Genomic DNA, 17,010 nt, shown 5'->3' on the forward strand with positions numbered 1-17,010 from the left:
CTCGTGCGCATCGGTCAGCGCGCGTACGTCAAATCATCTCGTGCGCATCGGTCAACGCGCGTACGTCAAACCAACTCGTGCGCGCCGGTCAACGCACGCACGTCAATCAGCCCGCGCGCATCGATCAGCACGCGTATGTTAACCAACGCGCGTTCGACGATCGGTCTCGCGACGAAGCATACAAGTCAACAAATCGAACGAATACGCAACAAGAACAAGTCCCGGAAGAAAGAAACAAAAAAAAAAGGGAGAACGTCGGCGAACCCGCGCTAAGCGCAGGACGGAATGATCCGACCCGCGCAAGCGCGGGACGGATCAATCCGACCCGCGCAAGCGCGGGTCGGATGATTCCGACCCGCGCATGCGCGGGTCGGATGTTTCCGACCCGCGCAAGCGCGGGTCGGATTATTCCGACCCGCGCGAGCGCGGGTCAGATTGTTCTGCCGCGCAGTCTAATGTCCCAAACACGTTTTGACGGTTTTTAATTGGTTTTTTTGCAGGGTTTATCGGTTCCAGGGGTTCTTAACTGACTTGAGATCATCCTCAAACGTGGTTAGGCTGCTGTTGACTAAAGATAGAGCCAAATCCCTTGTTCTTATCCAAATAACCGCATTTTGAGGCCTATAAATATGAACCAAAGGCCTCCATTTTCTGGATCTGGAATTTTATCAAGAGGACGAGGTGCTGCTGGATTGGAGAGTGAAGGAGCACGAAATTTCAGCAAAGGACAGCGAGATCCCGGTGAACTTCGGAGCAAAGGAGAAGCCGTTCGAAGGATCTGAAGCTCGTACGTCCGTTCCTTGAGATTAGGCTTTGTCTTAATCTCGAGAAGAGCCCTGAAATCGCTTTGTCGATTCCAGGACTTCAAGCAAATACCCCCTTGGTGAGGTAGAAGCTCTGCCCAATTTTTCTGCAACCGGATCTGATTCGAGGTCGTCCACGGATTAACCCCGGCACCGGCGAAGAACCCACGCAAGCAAGAGCCGATAAACGGATCTTGCGTTTATTTTCAAGAAAGTTGTAATCTTTTTCTTTTGTTATTTGAATTCATTTGTAACGTTTAAAGTTTAATGAAATCAATGACTAAGGTGACTTTCGACGAAAACAAACTGATCGGTCTCGCGACGAAGCATACAAGTCAACAAATCGAACGAATACGCAACAAGAACAAGTCCCGGAAGAAAGAAACCAAAAAAAAAGGGAGAAAGTCGGCGAACCCGCGCTAAGCGCAGGACGGAATGATCCGACCCGCGCAAGCGCGGGACGGATCAATCCGACCCGCGCAAGCGCGGGTCGGATCAATCCGACCCGCGCGAGCGCGGGTCGGATGCCGCGCAAGCGCGGGTCGGATTATTCCGACCCGCGCGAGCGCGGGTCAGATTGTTCTGCCGCGCAGTCTAATGTCCCAAACACGTTTTGACGGTTTTTAATTGGTTTTTTGCAGGGTTTATCGGTTCCAGGGGTTCTTAACTGACTTGAGATCATCCTCAAACGTGGTTAGGCTGCTTGACTGGAGCTTAACTGACTTGAGATCATCCTCAAACGTGGTTAGGCTGCTGTTGACTGAAGATAGAGCCAAATCCCTTATTCTTATCCAAATAACCGCATTTTGAGGCCTATAAATATGAACCAAAGGCCTCCATTTTCTGGGGTGATTGATTATCAAGACGAGGAGGTGCTGTCGGATTGTGGAGTCAAAGGAGCACGAATTTCAGCAAGGGTTGACAGATCTTGGCGAGTTCTTCGGCATAAAGAAGGAGAGTTCGAGAGATCCGACGCCCGTTCCCGTCCGTCCCTTGAGATTAGGCTTTGTCTTAATCTCGAGAAGAGCCCTGATTTTGCTTGGTCGATCTCAGCGCTTCAAATCAAATACTTCCTCGGCGAAGGCAAAGCTCTGCCGAATTTTCTATCAACCGGATCCAGATCCAAGGCGGTCCACGGATAAACCCCGGCACAGGCAAAGATCCCACGCAAGCAGAAGACCGATAAACGATCTCTCTGCATTTGTTTTGACGAGAGTTGTAAACTTTTGTTTTCATTGTGTAAAAGTCTTATAAAAAGACAATCTTTTTTTGTTTTCATTGTAACGATCGAAGTTGTAATGAATACCGCAATGAATACAACAATTTTCGACGCAAACAACAACCAATAGTAAGCCTGTGTAATGAATAACAACAAAATGTAAAGGAATCCGTCAAAAAGAAAGAATCCAATCTTATTTCAGCGTCGGAGCTCGATAAGGGAAAATGGTATGCTTCGAGCTCTGCCGGGGGCGCTATAACATTCATATATGTAACCTTCACAAAGTTCAAATTTTTAAGATAACTAACGACATTCAACACCAAAAAATCAAAAGAAGACTTCTTTGCAATCAAATACACCAAAGTTTCCCCTTTAAACTTGATAACCCCAAAGTATTCAAATTGACATTAACTTGACAATTTGATACCCAAAGCCCTAACTTTGTTCATGACTTTCACCAAACTCAAAAAACTAAAATTGGTTAAGAAAATCTGTTCCTCATTCACTTTTCTATGTTGACATTCTTGAACAAAATTTAACGCCGACTGTTTTTTTTGCACTTTGGGGGTATCAAACTGTCAAAATAGAAGGCCAAGTTATCAATGTTCAAAATGGTGACACTTTGGGATATTAAAGTGCAAATAACACAGAAAGCACCAAAATCAAAGAAATCACATACTTTCTCGAGGGTAACTGAGGCTACAGAATCATAAACCTCCTTTGATTTATCATCAGCTAGTCTCTTGATCTCGGATGCGGAGAGATTGATTCGCACATTTGTCCCCGCGAGCCCTAAATAAGCGGAAATTAAAACCAAATAAGAGAGGATATATTGTAAATCGAGGGCTAGGGCTCTTACATTTTTTCTTCTTGAGCTTTTCTCTGTGAGCGTTGATGGAAGATACGATGAGGTTAAAGGCGACGGCGGCGACGGCGTCGGCGCCGGTGTATAAGATGAGGTTTCACTTTTTCTTCTTCTTGCAATATGATCCATTGGAGAGAGTTCGGGTAGGCGGGAGGGTGAAAGGGGAAGAAAAGGAGGGGGGGTTAGGAGGGAGAGGGAGGAGACCGGGGAACGAACGGTAAGGGAGGGGATTGTGCTTTCAATAGAGAGGGTGTGCCGGGCAATTGTTAATCCCCATGACAACGACGAATGGGCGATGGATTTGTTGCGGTAGAGGAGGCGGAGCCTGTAATAAGATAGGAAGAGGCTTCGTTGGTTAAGATTTTGATGATTGTGATGAATTTCTTTCTAGTGGTAACTTGCTATGGGTTCCTCTTTCCATTCTATTGGGTATCAGATGGATAGATAGAAGAGAAAGATGAGATTAACGTTAGGGAGAGGAGGGAGGGAGTTCGTGGTTTTCTTTAGGTAGTGGCCTGTGGGTACGATTGTTGCGGATGCGGTTAGAAGAGAAGTGGACGTGAGCTTGGGTTACGGAAAAAAATCCAAATCCAAAATACATGGATAATGAAAAAGTTTACTGTTCATCATAGTTTAATTTGTTGTTGTTCTCCTTTAGTTTATAAGTAGTATATTGATAAATGCATGTGATTATTTGGTATAAGTCTATGCTTATTTTTCGTTGTCAATTGTTATGTCTTTTCATATAGTAGTAGGTTGAGATGCATATGTGGTTGATTAATTTCACGATTGGTTGGCATTTGGCATTTCTGTATAACATACTTGGTTATATGAACTTTGTTCATTTTTCTTTTTAAAACATATGCATCTGAAGTCAATATATTGGTATATGTTAGATATAAGCAATTTATTAAAACAATGCTCAATGTGTCTCTATGAGATTTTGTTTTAGCGCTAACAGCCCAAATTTGGGTCTCACCGTTCCAGAACCACGGGCTTAATAATTGTGGGGCTTACCAAGTCAACCGAAGTATAAAGTGTTGATCACATTGAAACGTGACCTGCTTATTTTCATTGCATGTATATATTTTAAAAATGTTGCATTATAATTTTTTACTATTTTAGTATTTTACTTATCAAGTCAATTTATTTTAGTTTTGCAAAACCAGTGTTCAATGTACGAATTTATCAACTTATTGAGTTGTGAACTCATTGTGTTGTTTTCATTCTTTTCAGAGACTCGGGATTAGGTGGAATTATTATTTTTTTTTTAAATTCTTAGAACGGAGCAAGGAATAAAATTCGGGATTGCTATTATCTTCTAGGTGAAAGTTAAATAAAGTCTTTAATGTTTAGTTGACGAATTGAGAGTTTTGTAATTATGAGAGTTCTTTCCTTTAGGTCAAATTTTATTTCAAGTTGAGGAATATTTGTTTATATCAAGTTAATTGGATTAATGTTGACTTCTGGGAATTATAGAGAATATTTATTGTTGGTTTTAGTTCAATGAAGAGATTATTTTGATGGTCTTTAATGAATATATGTTTTTGGAGGATTTTTCACAGGTTTAGTCCGGCTCCCATATTCCTTTTAGGTTCAGAAATTTGGGGTCGTGACAGTTACTTAGTTTACCCAGTCTTCTAATATTGATTGTGGACATATACTTCTGTGATGTTTGGAGATGTGCAAAGGATTCACATCGGTCAAGACGTCTCATATTTATAGAGAAGGTTACGTCCCAACGGATATCGCTGCAAATGATGTCGCAGGAAATGGAAGAATTTTGTTGTGCTCCAGCCTCATACTGAAATTTTATGTAGGGCGTCAGATGAGGATGCCCACGAGGTTGTGTATGTAAGAGACTAAGTGTCAATGTTTTATATATAACTGACAAAAAAATACGGGGTACTGATCAAATGATGAAAGATATAAACACAATAGAGGGATACTATCAAAAAAGAACTGTTTAAATAAAAAGAAGATCGTTAGAGTCTGAATTTATCAAAGAAATTTAAAATAGAGTTATCAGTTGTTAAACGTATATAGATCAGAGACCAAAGCAACTTCAACTAGCTGAACCTATCAACAACTGTGAAATACACCTAGCAAACAGGAACACGGATTAGGTGAAGTTCATATAGTTTTTTTATCTCTAATCATGTAGGCATCAGTATTTGTTCAGTAGCTAGATTCTAGCGTGAGGAGCTGGGAAGCTCACCGGTGTAGTTAGCAATCTGACCACAACCTAGCTTTATCAAGTAAGACAAAGTTTAATCTACTAGTGTGTGAGGACGACTTTAGCTAACTCCACGAGTCCACGTTGCAAGGAACGTCACGATGAAAAGATTTGTAGCCACCAAAGATTATTAGGCCCCGTTTGGTACGTGGGAATGAGGTGGAATGGAATGTCATTCTCACTTCTCATTCCCTCATACCAAACAAAACTTGTTTTTAGATGTTGGAATGACCATTCCCATGGAATGGTCATTCCCACTTTTTGTGGGAATGAACATTCCAAGTTAGAAGATAGGGAATGATCATTCCCATTCAAGGGGAGAATCAAATTAGTTAGGTTTTTTTTCAATTATACCCCTATTAATAATAAGAATCAATTTAAAAATCTTGGTTTTGGACTACGTATTCTCATTTTCTCTCAACTACTAATTATATTCGAACAATAGGAATTTTTTGCGGGGTAGGGATTAAAACTTATGGTACATATTTCAGTAGCATATTAAAACTAGCGGTACATATTTCATTAGCCTATTATATCACAATTGCTTAACATAGGAGCAACACAATTTAATATAAAAACAGATACAACTGAAACTATATATTATTTTCCGATTGAAATTCTTTCATGTCAATATTTTTTTGGTCAATCAAATTTTTTGTTTATTCACCAATGTTTAAAGTCTGTTATTTCACCAGCATATTATATTCTTTTTAAACTTTTGCTATTGTTTTCCCACCATAGAGAACTATATGTACTCATTGCGTACATGTTTTGATTGTGGTTCATGCACAACAATAAATCTAACTTTTGATTGAAAAATATTTGACCCATTATTTATGAAAAGAGGAAACTCTCGCTGAGAAATTGGCCAAAATATTAAAATTATCATAACCATATCATGTCTAGACTATATATAGAGGTATAAGGGCATTATTATAACACATACCTAGATTAATATAACATATGCAGAAATAGTGAGAATTGTTTAAAAAATATAAATGAAACATACACCTGATCGATAACATGCGCATTAGTATAACACATATCTAGATTAATATAATATATGCATAAATAAGTTTTTTTTAGTTATTATCATTAATGTTTCTTTTTATCTTATTAAAAATCTATGTTGTTATAAGAGCATTATTAGAAAATGAGATTCCATTCTCACTTGTGAACTAGTGATACCAAACATGGGAATGAGAATTAGATTTTTATTCTAGCTTCATTCTACAAACGCACCCAAACAAGAGAATGAGAATGACCATTCCATTCTTACATACATTCTATTCCATTCCTTCTTCCATTCCATTCTCACTTGACTTCATTCCCACGTACCAAACGAGGCGTGGGATGGCAAAATAAGCCCAAAACCAATTGTCCACCCATACTCACCCGCCAAATGAATCATCCAAACCCACTCATTTAGTTAAATGGATCATAAATGGGTGGGTATAGTTTCTATTAAAAATAAATGGGTCATTAATGGGCGGGTTATTACTCACACATTTGCCCGTTTAGATGGATATTGTTTTAAAAACATCCTCAACGCTTCAACAATTATAAAAATTATTTTTAAAAGTTAAATATTATAGAAAACACTTCAAATGACTAACAACCCCTTAAAATTTTGAGATTTGTAAAAAACACCCTCAAAGTTTAAAATATTATAAAACGTCCTCAATAGTTAAAAATTATAAAAAAACTATCAAAATTTTCTAACCTCACAGATGACACATGAAATTCAAAAATTACCAACAGCCCCCTGAAATTTTATAATTTGCAAAAAATACCCTTAAAAGTTGTAAAAAATGAGAAAAACACCCTCAAGACTTCAAAATTACCAAACAATCTTAGAGTTTTCTAAACTTGCAAATGACATATAAAATCTAAAAAAATTCAATAGTCCCCTATAAATTTAAAATTTGCAATTAACACCCTCAAAGTTTTAAATTTTTAGAAAAACACCCTCCATAGTTTAGAATTACAAAACCATCCTGAAATTTCAAAACCTACAAATGACACATGAAATCCAAAAATTACTAGCAGCCCCCTGTAAATTTATAATTTACAAAAAGCACCCTCAAAGTTTAAAAATTATAAAAAGGACCCTCAAGAGTTCAAAACTACAAAACAATCTTAGAATTTTCTAAACTTGCAAATGACACATGAAATCTAAAAAATTTCGGTAGTCCCCTATAAATATCAAATTTACAAGTAACACCCTCAAACTTTTAAAAATTACAAAAAACACCCTCAAGGATATATAAATATAAAAAGTAGACTTTTAAAAATTACAAAAAACACCCTCAAGGATATATAAATATAAAAAGTAGGCGCTCACAATTCTTCATCGGCAGGAGATATATGCGTGTGCGGCCAAGTGTAATTTGCAAAACTTGCGTCTATTTCGCGAGAAATAGGAGAGAAGGAGAGCGTGTATTGTTACCCGGCATGATAAAAAAATTCAAGGAGAATTACTTGGGGATTAAGAACAAACATGGAAAAAATAATAGACTTTAACCAACAACAAATATGAAGAAATGAATAATTACGCTCATAGCTCATGGATTTTGAACAAAGGAAAGAAAAACACCATCTCTCTCAAAGCAGTTCACTGGATTTTGAACAAAGGAAAGAAAAACACCATCTCTCTCAAAGCAGTTCACGCAAGGCTAAGGAGGTGCAGGATTTTTAAGATCCTCGGAGTGGGACGTGATATTTTTACCACATTTTGTTGACAAATTTAGACTTGGGGGCATGTTTTAGCATTCTCTCAAGGGAGGTGCTACAGGCACACCCTCAGGCACACTACTAACCACACCCCCTCTCTATCTACAGTGCAGGGGGCCTCACATCAGATTTTTTTTTAAAAATCTGATGTGGGGCCCCCTGGACTGTAGATAGAGAGGGGGTGTGGTTGGTGGTGTGTCTGAGGGTGTGCCTGTATCATTTTTTCTTCTCTCAAATTGGTATCAGGATACAAGACTAAAGAGTTGTGCTTATGATTTACTATTCGAGAAGGATTACGTTTAGGGGGGTTAGTCAAGTAGAACTCAAAATTAGAACCGGGATAATATTTTATAGTGTTACTATTGTGCGCAGCGAAAATTTTGGCAGCACTTCGGCAGCACAACAAGAGAGTAGATCTCAACTAAATCCCTATTTCACAAAGGAAATAAGAACCGAAAGTAAAATATCTCAACAAAGTGAGATATCAGTTCTTCCTCTCATTAGTTCTAGGACTGACCTGTCGAGGGAACCTATAAGCTATTACAAATCATGGTAAGAACACAAATTTTAACGTGGTTCGGCAAATTGCCTACGTCCACGGGGCAAGGAGGGTAGAGATCTACTATTAGAGAGATAATACAACTAGGATTTACAATCACACAATCTAAACCCTCACAATCTCTTAAACCTCTCACACAAATATCTCTCTCAAAAGCACAAAAGGACTGCACAAAATGTTGGATTTTTTTGTCAAAATTGCTTTCCAAAATGAGTTTTCAAACTATATATATATTAACTACAAGTACTTTTCATAAATACTTAGTAGCCTAGTGGAAAGTTAATGTTTTGTTGTTTTAAAAGGTCTCTTGTTCGAGGCTTGCCAACAGCAAGCCGAGAAGTATTTTATTTGAATTAATCCCTCATAAGTTCTAGTGGGTCGTGGGTCGTGGGTCGTGGGTCATGGGTAGGGGTGTTAATGGAGCGGATACGGCTCGGATATGGCACTTACCATATCCATATCCGCTTACCAATCTCGGATACGGATACGGATACGGATATACGTCGGTAAGAAAAATTCATATCTATATCCGCCAAAATCGGATACAGTTACGGATATAGATGCGGATATATAAACGGATATGCGTGCGGATACAAAAAGGATATGAGAAAACTATGTTACGGATATAGATGCGGATATATAAACGGATATGCGTGCGGATACAAAAAGGATATGAGAAAACTATATAGTATTCAGAAAAATATAGTCATGTGATACAAAAAGAGTTCGTTAATATGTTCATTATGATTGAAAAGCTAAGATTAGACATCTTGGTCATCAAAATTAACCACAAATCCATAATCTAAGAATCGAAACTATCGTAAGAGTATGACCTATATGTATTCGGATATTTTCGGATACAGATACAGATATTTTACTACAAAACCATATCCGTAACCATATCCTATCGGTTATAGATTTGAGTAACTATATTCGTATCCTAACGGATACGGTTACAGATATTTCCTCGGACACGGATACGGTTTGGCACCCCTAGTCATGGGCCATGGGTTAATGGGCCGGGGATCGGGGCTAATCGGGGTGAGGCGCTAAGTGGCACTTTGTTAGGCGCACTTTTCACTTCGCACGGAGGCATCGGGATGAGGTGGCGCTGTTTGGCGCCACGAAGGTTGCCTCGCAGGCTGCTTCGTAGCATGTGAACGAGCTGCGTATTCGCACGAGGGTGACCCTAACGTTCTAGTAGTTTGACAAGGTTCGCTCGTTCGACGAAGTTCATCTGTCATACGAGGTTCGCCTGTTTGACGATTTTCATTCATTTGACGAGGTTCGTCTGTCATACGAGGTTCGCTTATTCGACGAGGTTCGTCTATCTTACGAGGTTCGCCTGTTTGACGAGGTTCGCTCGATCGACGAGATTCGTATGTCATACGAGGTTCGCCTGTTTGACTATGTTCCCTCGTTCGACGAGGTTCGTCTGTCATACGAGGTTCGCCTGTTTGATGACGTTCGTTTGTCAAACAAGGTTCGTCTGATTTGTTGAGATGTGACCCTCGCGTTTCGTAGCAACGCGTCCATTGATTACCTCGTATTCAGGAGTTAATGCATGCAGCGGTTACAATAGCATTAAGAGCAATTTAATGCATTGATGTTACAATCTTAATTGTCATTAAGAATTGTAACAGTCACATGCATTGATGTTACAATCTTAATTGTCATTAAGAATTGTAACAGTCACATTAATTGCTTGTGACTCTTGAGCTGGCCTTAGAGGCCTATAAATAGCGCTTGTGACTCTTGAGCTGGCCTTAGAGGCCTATAAATAGCGCCCTTGGGCAGCTCTTGGTTGTAAGCTGAAAATCCTCTCGCGTGCGTGGAACACGAACGTCGCGTGCTGGAAAAAGAACTTCGATCCCGACATTGTTGATGTTGTGTTGCTGCTGCAGGAACTTGTGCTCACAGGAACTTATCTTAAACCAAAAGGTTTTGAACCGTAAGGTTCTGAGATCGAGGAGATCTTTTGTCTTGACCGAAAGGTCTTATACATCGAGGAGATCTTAACAGTACTGGGTTGGTGCACACTAGAGTACTGTACTGTTGTTCCTGGAAGCAGTTTGGCCTTGGGATCCTTATACCGGAGTAGGCTAAATATTGCTTTAAGAATAACGTTTCTATAATGCACAACAGTGAACTAAAAATTTTAAAAATTACAGCACATCTGTTTTCTCAGTTTAATTCCAGATTTAACCATAATTTCCAACAATCTTAAAGCAATATTTCTGATCTACTAATGGATCCTGTGAGGACTCTTGGAGTGGACTGTCTCAAGTTAGAAAACTTTGATTCATCTAACTTTAATGCATGGCGTCGAAAAGTGATTTTTAGGATGCAATTCCTAAAAATCTACTATGTGGTTTCTGAGGAGAAACCTGACTTTGAAGAAGACTCAGAATCTGAAGCCTCTTGGGATAAAGATGATCATTTCTGCAGGAGTTATCTCCTTAACTGTCTGACTGATCATCTGGCAGATGCTTACACCAACAAGCCATCCACAAAGGAAATCTGGAATGCTCTGGAGGAGCAATACAAGGATGAGGAGAAGCTTTCCAAGTCTCACCTCATTGATAAATTTCTGGACTTCAAGTTTGAAGATGACACTGAGGTTTTGCCTCAAGTTAAAGAACTCGAAAAACTTGTTATGAAGCTGAAGGATGAAAAGATCAGTCTTTGTCAAACATTCATTTATGGTGCAATTACCAACAAGCTTCCTCCATCTTGGATGTCATTCTCCACGGACATTCGAAGAAGGAAAAGACAGGTGACTCTGTCTGATTTGAAGAGGTTTATTCGGATCGAGAACGAGATTCGAACTCGCACAAAGAATGAGCTCCTAGCTAAGCAGAAGACGTCTGCTAACATGGTAATAACTAACTCTGAGAAGGGTACCAATTCTTCTAAGAAAAAGAAATCTTTTAACAAAAAGAAGAATCATAATCCGAAGAACCTGAATGTACAGAAAAAAGATTTTAAGAGCGGCAAATGCTTCAACTGTGGGAAGCAAGGGCATTTTGCCAAGGAACAACACACAATGTTAATCAAATTGATAATTGTGTGGCTATGCTCTTTCAGGTGATAACTTCCAGCAAAGTCTCTGGTTGGTGGTTAGATACAGGTGCTATCTATCATGTCTGTTCCAACAGAGATTTGTTCACTTCCTATGTTGCTGCCAAAGAGAATGTATCAATGGCTGATCGTTCTGTGGTTCCTGTTCTTGGAACTGGGATTGTGGTGCTGACTCTTTCTTTAGGGAAGACTCTCACATTGAAGGATGTGAAACATGTCCCCTAAATTGCTAAAAACTTAGTCTCAGGAAGCCTGCTATGTGACGTCGGTATGAGGCTGGATTTCTAAGGAGGAAAGGCTGTGTTATCATTTAAGAAAATGTATTTTGGCAACGCATATTATACTGATGGCATGTATAAGATCAGTACTATTGTACCCAACTCAGTTGTAAATGAAGTATCCTCTTTTGCTTACTCCTCTGTATTATGACATAATAGGCTAGGACATGTAAATTATAGAAAGCTGTCTAGCATGAAGAAGTTAGGATTACTTCCGAAATTTGGGGGTAACAAACCTGATAAGTGTGAAGTATGCGCGTAAGCGAAGCTGACAAGGAAGCCATTTCCAAGTGTCACAAGGAGCACCAACCTATTGGATCTGATTCACTCAGATACTTGTGATTTCAAGAGCTTTGTCACTCGTGTTGGCCTTCTTGTTTTGATGATGATTTACAAACAATTTACTACTAATGTTGTTTGTCTAGTGTTTGTGTATTCCTATGTATTGTAGACAAACAACGTTGTTGGAGGATGGATGGAATAGAGCTTCAACGATGATATCCAATGGAGGTTGGCGGAATAGTGGAGTGAAGCCTTGCAATTCAAGTTAAAGATCAAGTTCAAGCTTCATCCGCAAAGTGTACCAAGTCAAGCTTATTGAAGATCAGGATCTAGCTTGGGTATATTTAGTTTAGATTTTATATTATGTGTGTTAAGTACTCTAAGCTAAATATCATATACACACACATTTATTGGTTTCTTCGTATATATATATAGTTATATATATATATACATAAGTTTTGGTTTCTATGCTTATATATATAGTTATATATATACATACATGTGTTTTGAGTTTTTATGATTATATATATGAAATTATATATTTCATATTTTCTATTGTGTTTTTGAAAACATTGCATAGAATATGCAATTTTGTGAAAATATTGTATGTTTAGTTTGTAGACTTCAATATCAGTTTATACATGTTTTACTAAGTCTATAAAAACATTTCACAAAGTTTCAAAAGTTGGTTTATGTCAAAACATCAAAATTCAAGTATATCATATTTTCATGTTTTGGACTATTTTGTAAAATGATGATAATTTTTCAATTCTCCATCGGTCGACCGCACCGGTCGACCGACGAAGTTCCCGCATGTTTTCCCAGTCTGGGATCTGCATCGCGGTCGACCAAAAATTTCGTCGGTCGACCGCCGCTCAGTCTGACTGTTTCCAACGGCTAGTTTTTTGTTACCGTTGGCTGGGGTTTTTAGTCTTTTGTTTTGGGAACTTTGGCTGAGATTTCAAGTGGGTATAAATACCCTATTGATGTTCTCTTTCAACCTATCTAAGAATGTTTTAAAGAAGTTTTTAAAAAGGGTTTTAAAAAGAGTTTAAGCTTGTTTAAGCTTGTTTAAGGGTTTAGTTTAAAGCAGTTTTAGCTTTCTCAAGTGGAGGAGATTATCTTCTTGTTTGGGCCTCAAATCTCCATCTCTCCATCTTGATCTAGAGAAGTTTTCCTAAACTCAACTCTAGCTTTCATTTATAATTATTTGTTAATTATCATTTCTATTAAAGCTAGTTTTATATTTGACTTTTTGGTTAATTTGATTTTGATTTCACTCATTGTTACACACACCCGCTTTGAGCTTATTATATTTGCATACATAGTATATTAGGGTTGTGAGAGATTGTAACATTGAGTTGTGCTTCATTGTGTTCTCATTTATTGTAGAGAACAAATTTATATTTGTTACATTGTGAGATTGTTAGGTTTTCGGTGAGCTAGAAACCGAGTGTGTAGTGAGGTTTTCGGTGAGCTAGAAACCGAGTGTGAGGAGTGACGTTGATCGGTGAGCGTTGAAAACCGATACTGTGAGGTGTAAACGTTATTCGGGTGAACGTAGAAAACCCGGTTGATAGTGGATTTCTCCCCGGGAGTGGGGAGCGGAGACGTAGGACGGAAGGTCCGAACCCGTGATCATATCTTGTGTTTGAGTGTGCCATTGGCGTTTATTTATACTTGTGTTTATATTTCTTGTCGTCATTGTCATTAGCTTATTATTTATATGATCCACTATCTAGTTCATATTGTTTACCCTTGTGTTAGTTTTATATCCTTGAACATACATTGTCTTTATCTCTTTGTTAGGATATATCTTATTGTTTATATATCCTTCCATATATTTCTATCATATAGAATATATCTCTTTGTTGTTCATATTGCTTATCCTAGCTTATATATAGTGGTTATATTTCATACTTGCTAGGATAACTTATTAATTAGTTTTTAATTGGCATATAATCGGATTAGATTAGCATAAGACCCTAATCACCCCCCCTCTAGGGTCTAACAATTGGTATCAGAGCTTGGTGCTCTTTGATTTAAGATCTAATCGCCTTGAGTTAAAGATCCAAGTTATATTGTTGTGCTAATCTTGTTTTGATTACATTTGTATCTTGCTTGCCTTTTATATTATGGATAAGCATGGTTTAGGCTATGATTCTAGTATTGCTCCTAAATTCAATGTTTTCTCTTATGCTCAATGGTGTTTTAGATTCAAAATATTTGTTCAATCTAAAAATATCGATTTATGGGAAGTCATTGATTGTGCTTATATTGTGCCCACTTTGGAGAAATCCAAGTGGAGCAAACATGATAAAAGGATGTTTACAATGGTTAGAATTTTTATTAAATGCATTTGATTCATTTATGTCTAACAAGCTTGATTCTTTTGATAGCGCTTATACATTATGGAAATTCATAGAAGCGCATCAAGGAGACTTGGAGGCGATCCGACAAGCTTTGGAGGATCCCGCTTCAAATTCAAAAGGGGCATCATGCACACGGCCACTAGGCGATAGCCCTAGTGAGGTTTGCGAGTTCGAACCCGATAATGATTTATCTAGTGATGAACTTGCTTGTGCTAGTGAAAAATTATTGCATGCCTATAACTTATTGCATAAAAATTTTAATGATTTACAATGCAATCATGATAATTTAAAATCCGATCATGAGAAGCTAGTGTCCAAATTTGATGTCATTGAAAATGAAAATACTATGCTTAACGAAAACAATGACTTATTAAATTTGAAAAATGAAAATTTGATCTCATCTATTGCTAGCCTATCTTATGCTAAGATTGATGCCATGTTAGAAGTAGAGAACATAAAGAATGATACAGCTTCCTTTATAAATGATTATTTATGTTCTACTTCTAAAAATGCATATGTGCCTAAAAATGAAGATTTGAATCTTATGAAAAATAGTATTTCATCTTTAGATTCAACTTTGAGAACATGCATTAATAATCATAAGAAGCTTATGGATATGTGTGCTAAGTCAAAATCATCCACTCATTATGCACACATGTATAGCAAAACTTATAAGTGTTCTATTTGCGGTCGTCAATGTCATTTAGCTAAGTTTTGTTATGATGCACACTATCTTAAGAATTCTATTGCTCCTTGTGCATCTCATGTAGCTTCTTCATCTTGTACACTTATACATTCACATGCTCATTCTCATAAAGTTCATCATAAGCATGCTAGTGTGTTCAAGTGTGATCATTGTGGTCGTTTTGGCCATTTGGCAAAATTTTGCTATGATTTGAAAAAGACTTCACTTTTGCCAAATGATTTTAAAAGACCACAAAAGTTTAAATGTGATGTTTGTGGTAGGTTTGGATATCTTGCAAAATTTTGTTTTGATATACAAAAAGCTTCTAAATTGCAATATGTTCCAAATAGACCATTGTCATTTGCAAAATAATTTTAAAAGACCATCCATGTTTGCAAATATTTCTAATGTTTTCCGTGCACGAGCTAATGGTCCACAAAAACAAATAGATCTCTTTCATTGCACAAAATACGATCGGAAGGGTCATTTGAATGAATATTGTTTTGACCATGTTAGTGCACCATATGTGCCTAAGAGGGTTCATAACCCTCGGGCCTTGAGCTTAAATGATAGGGGTCATGTCCCTAAATCTTTTGGTACCAAGAGTTCTTAGGTACCAAAACAAATTTGATTTTCAAACTAAGAATTTTAATGTTTTTATCTTTCCTTGTCTTGGTTTTGAAAATTATGCTTTGAAATCTTTTTATATGAAAATAATTTATAATTGATAAAATCTTTTGTTTTCATGATTATTTATTTTGTTTTGATGAGAGGTTTGTACTTATATAACCCTCCGGAGTTATTGGGTGTTTATTCCCAAATCATGTTTACCAGATACTAAAATATTCATATGGGTTAATACTAGCTCAAGAGCTAGATAGAGTTGCCTCTCTTGATTTTTGAAAATCAATGATGATTTGGTTTTATGATTTAAACTTTGATTTATGATTTCTCTTAATTGATTTGTTTTCATTTGAAAACTATTTGCATGATTCTCATGTTTCTCTTCTTTTGATTTTATAAATCTACCTTTGCAAACGTTTTTATGTTCTTAGATATAAGACACCATTTTTTCACTTTGACATTTTATATGTGTTCTCATTGTCTTTTTGTATGTGAGTGGTGTTTAGCATATTTCTTATTTATGCTTGCTCACATATGTTTGCCATGATATTCATTGCATATATTCCATATGGCATTTTGATAGGGGGAGCAATCCCTATATCTTTCTATATGTTATACTCACCTATGCTTATTGATAGGGGGAGCTTTTGCTCTCTTATTCTTTTTGTCCCCTTTTTGATGTTGTCAAAGGGAGAGAAATATTGTGAGTATATTCTTTCTTGTTTATATGCATGTGAATTATAATTTATATATTCATTTCCTTTCATGCATATATCCTTTTTGTAAATTGTTTGTCATCATCAAAAAGGGGGAGATTGTTGGCCTTCTTGTTTTGATGATGATTTACAAACAATTTACCACTAATGTTGTTTGTCTAGTGTTTGTGTATTCCTATGTATTGTAGACAAACAACGTTGTTGGAGGATGGATGGAATAGAGCTTCAACGATGATATCCAATGGAGGTTGGCGGAATAGTGGAGTAAAGCCTTGCAATTCAAGTTAAAGATCAAGTTCAAGCTTCATCCGCAAAGTGTACCAAGTCAAGCTTATTGAAGATCAAGATCTCGACAAATTTTCCGGTCGACCGACGAGTATTCTTTCAGCTTCCAACGGCTAGTTTTTTGACCGTTGCCTTGGGGTTGTGTTTTGTCTTTTGCTCAGGTTTTTGGCTGAGTTGAGAGAGGGTATAAGTACCCCATTGCCTTCAACTCTCAAACTAACTAAGAGAGTTTTTTAATCAAGTTTAATAAAGTTTTTAACAAGGGTTTTAGT

General features: G+C 37.4%; 1 long non-coding RNA gene across 2 annotated transcripts; it reads right to left on the minus strand.

Moving 5' to 3' along the window:
- Positions 2,098 to 3,414, minus strand: LOC109835973. 2 transcript variants are annotated; one of them, XR_002245763.1, is made up of 3 exons: positions 2,882 to 3,414; positions 2,702 to 2,814; positions 2,098 to 2,297 (listed from the first exon to the last, which is right to left on the minus strand). It is a non-coding gene; the product is annotated as an uncharacterized LOC109835973 (long non-coding RNA). The 2 variants fall into 2 exon arrangements; XR_002245762.1 differs by lacking the exon at positions 2,098 to 2,297 and having other exon boundaries at positions 2,571 to 2,814.

The sequence above is a fragment of the Asparagus officinalis genome, chromosome 4 (assembly GCF_001876935.1).
Source record: "Asparagus officinalis chromosome 4, Aspof.V1, whole genome shotgun sequence".
Classification (NCBI taxonomy): Eukaryota; Viridiplantae; Streptophyta; class Magnoliopsida; order Asparagales; family Asparagaceae; genus Asparagus; species Asparagus officinalis.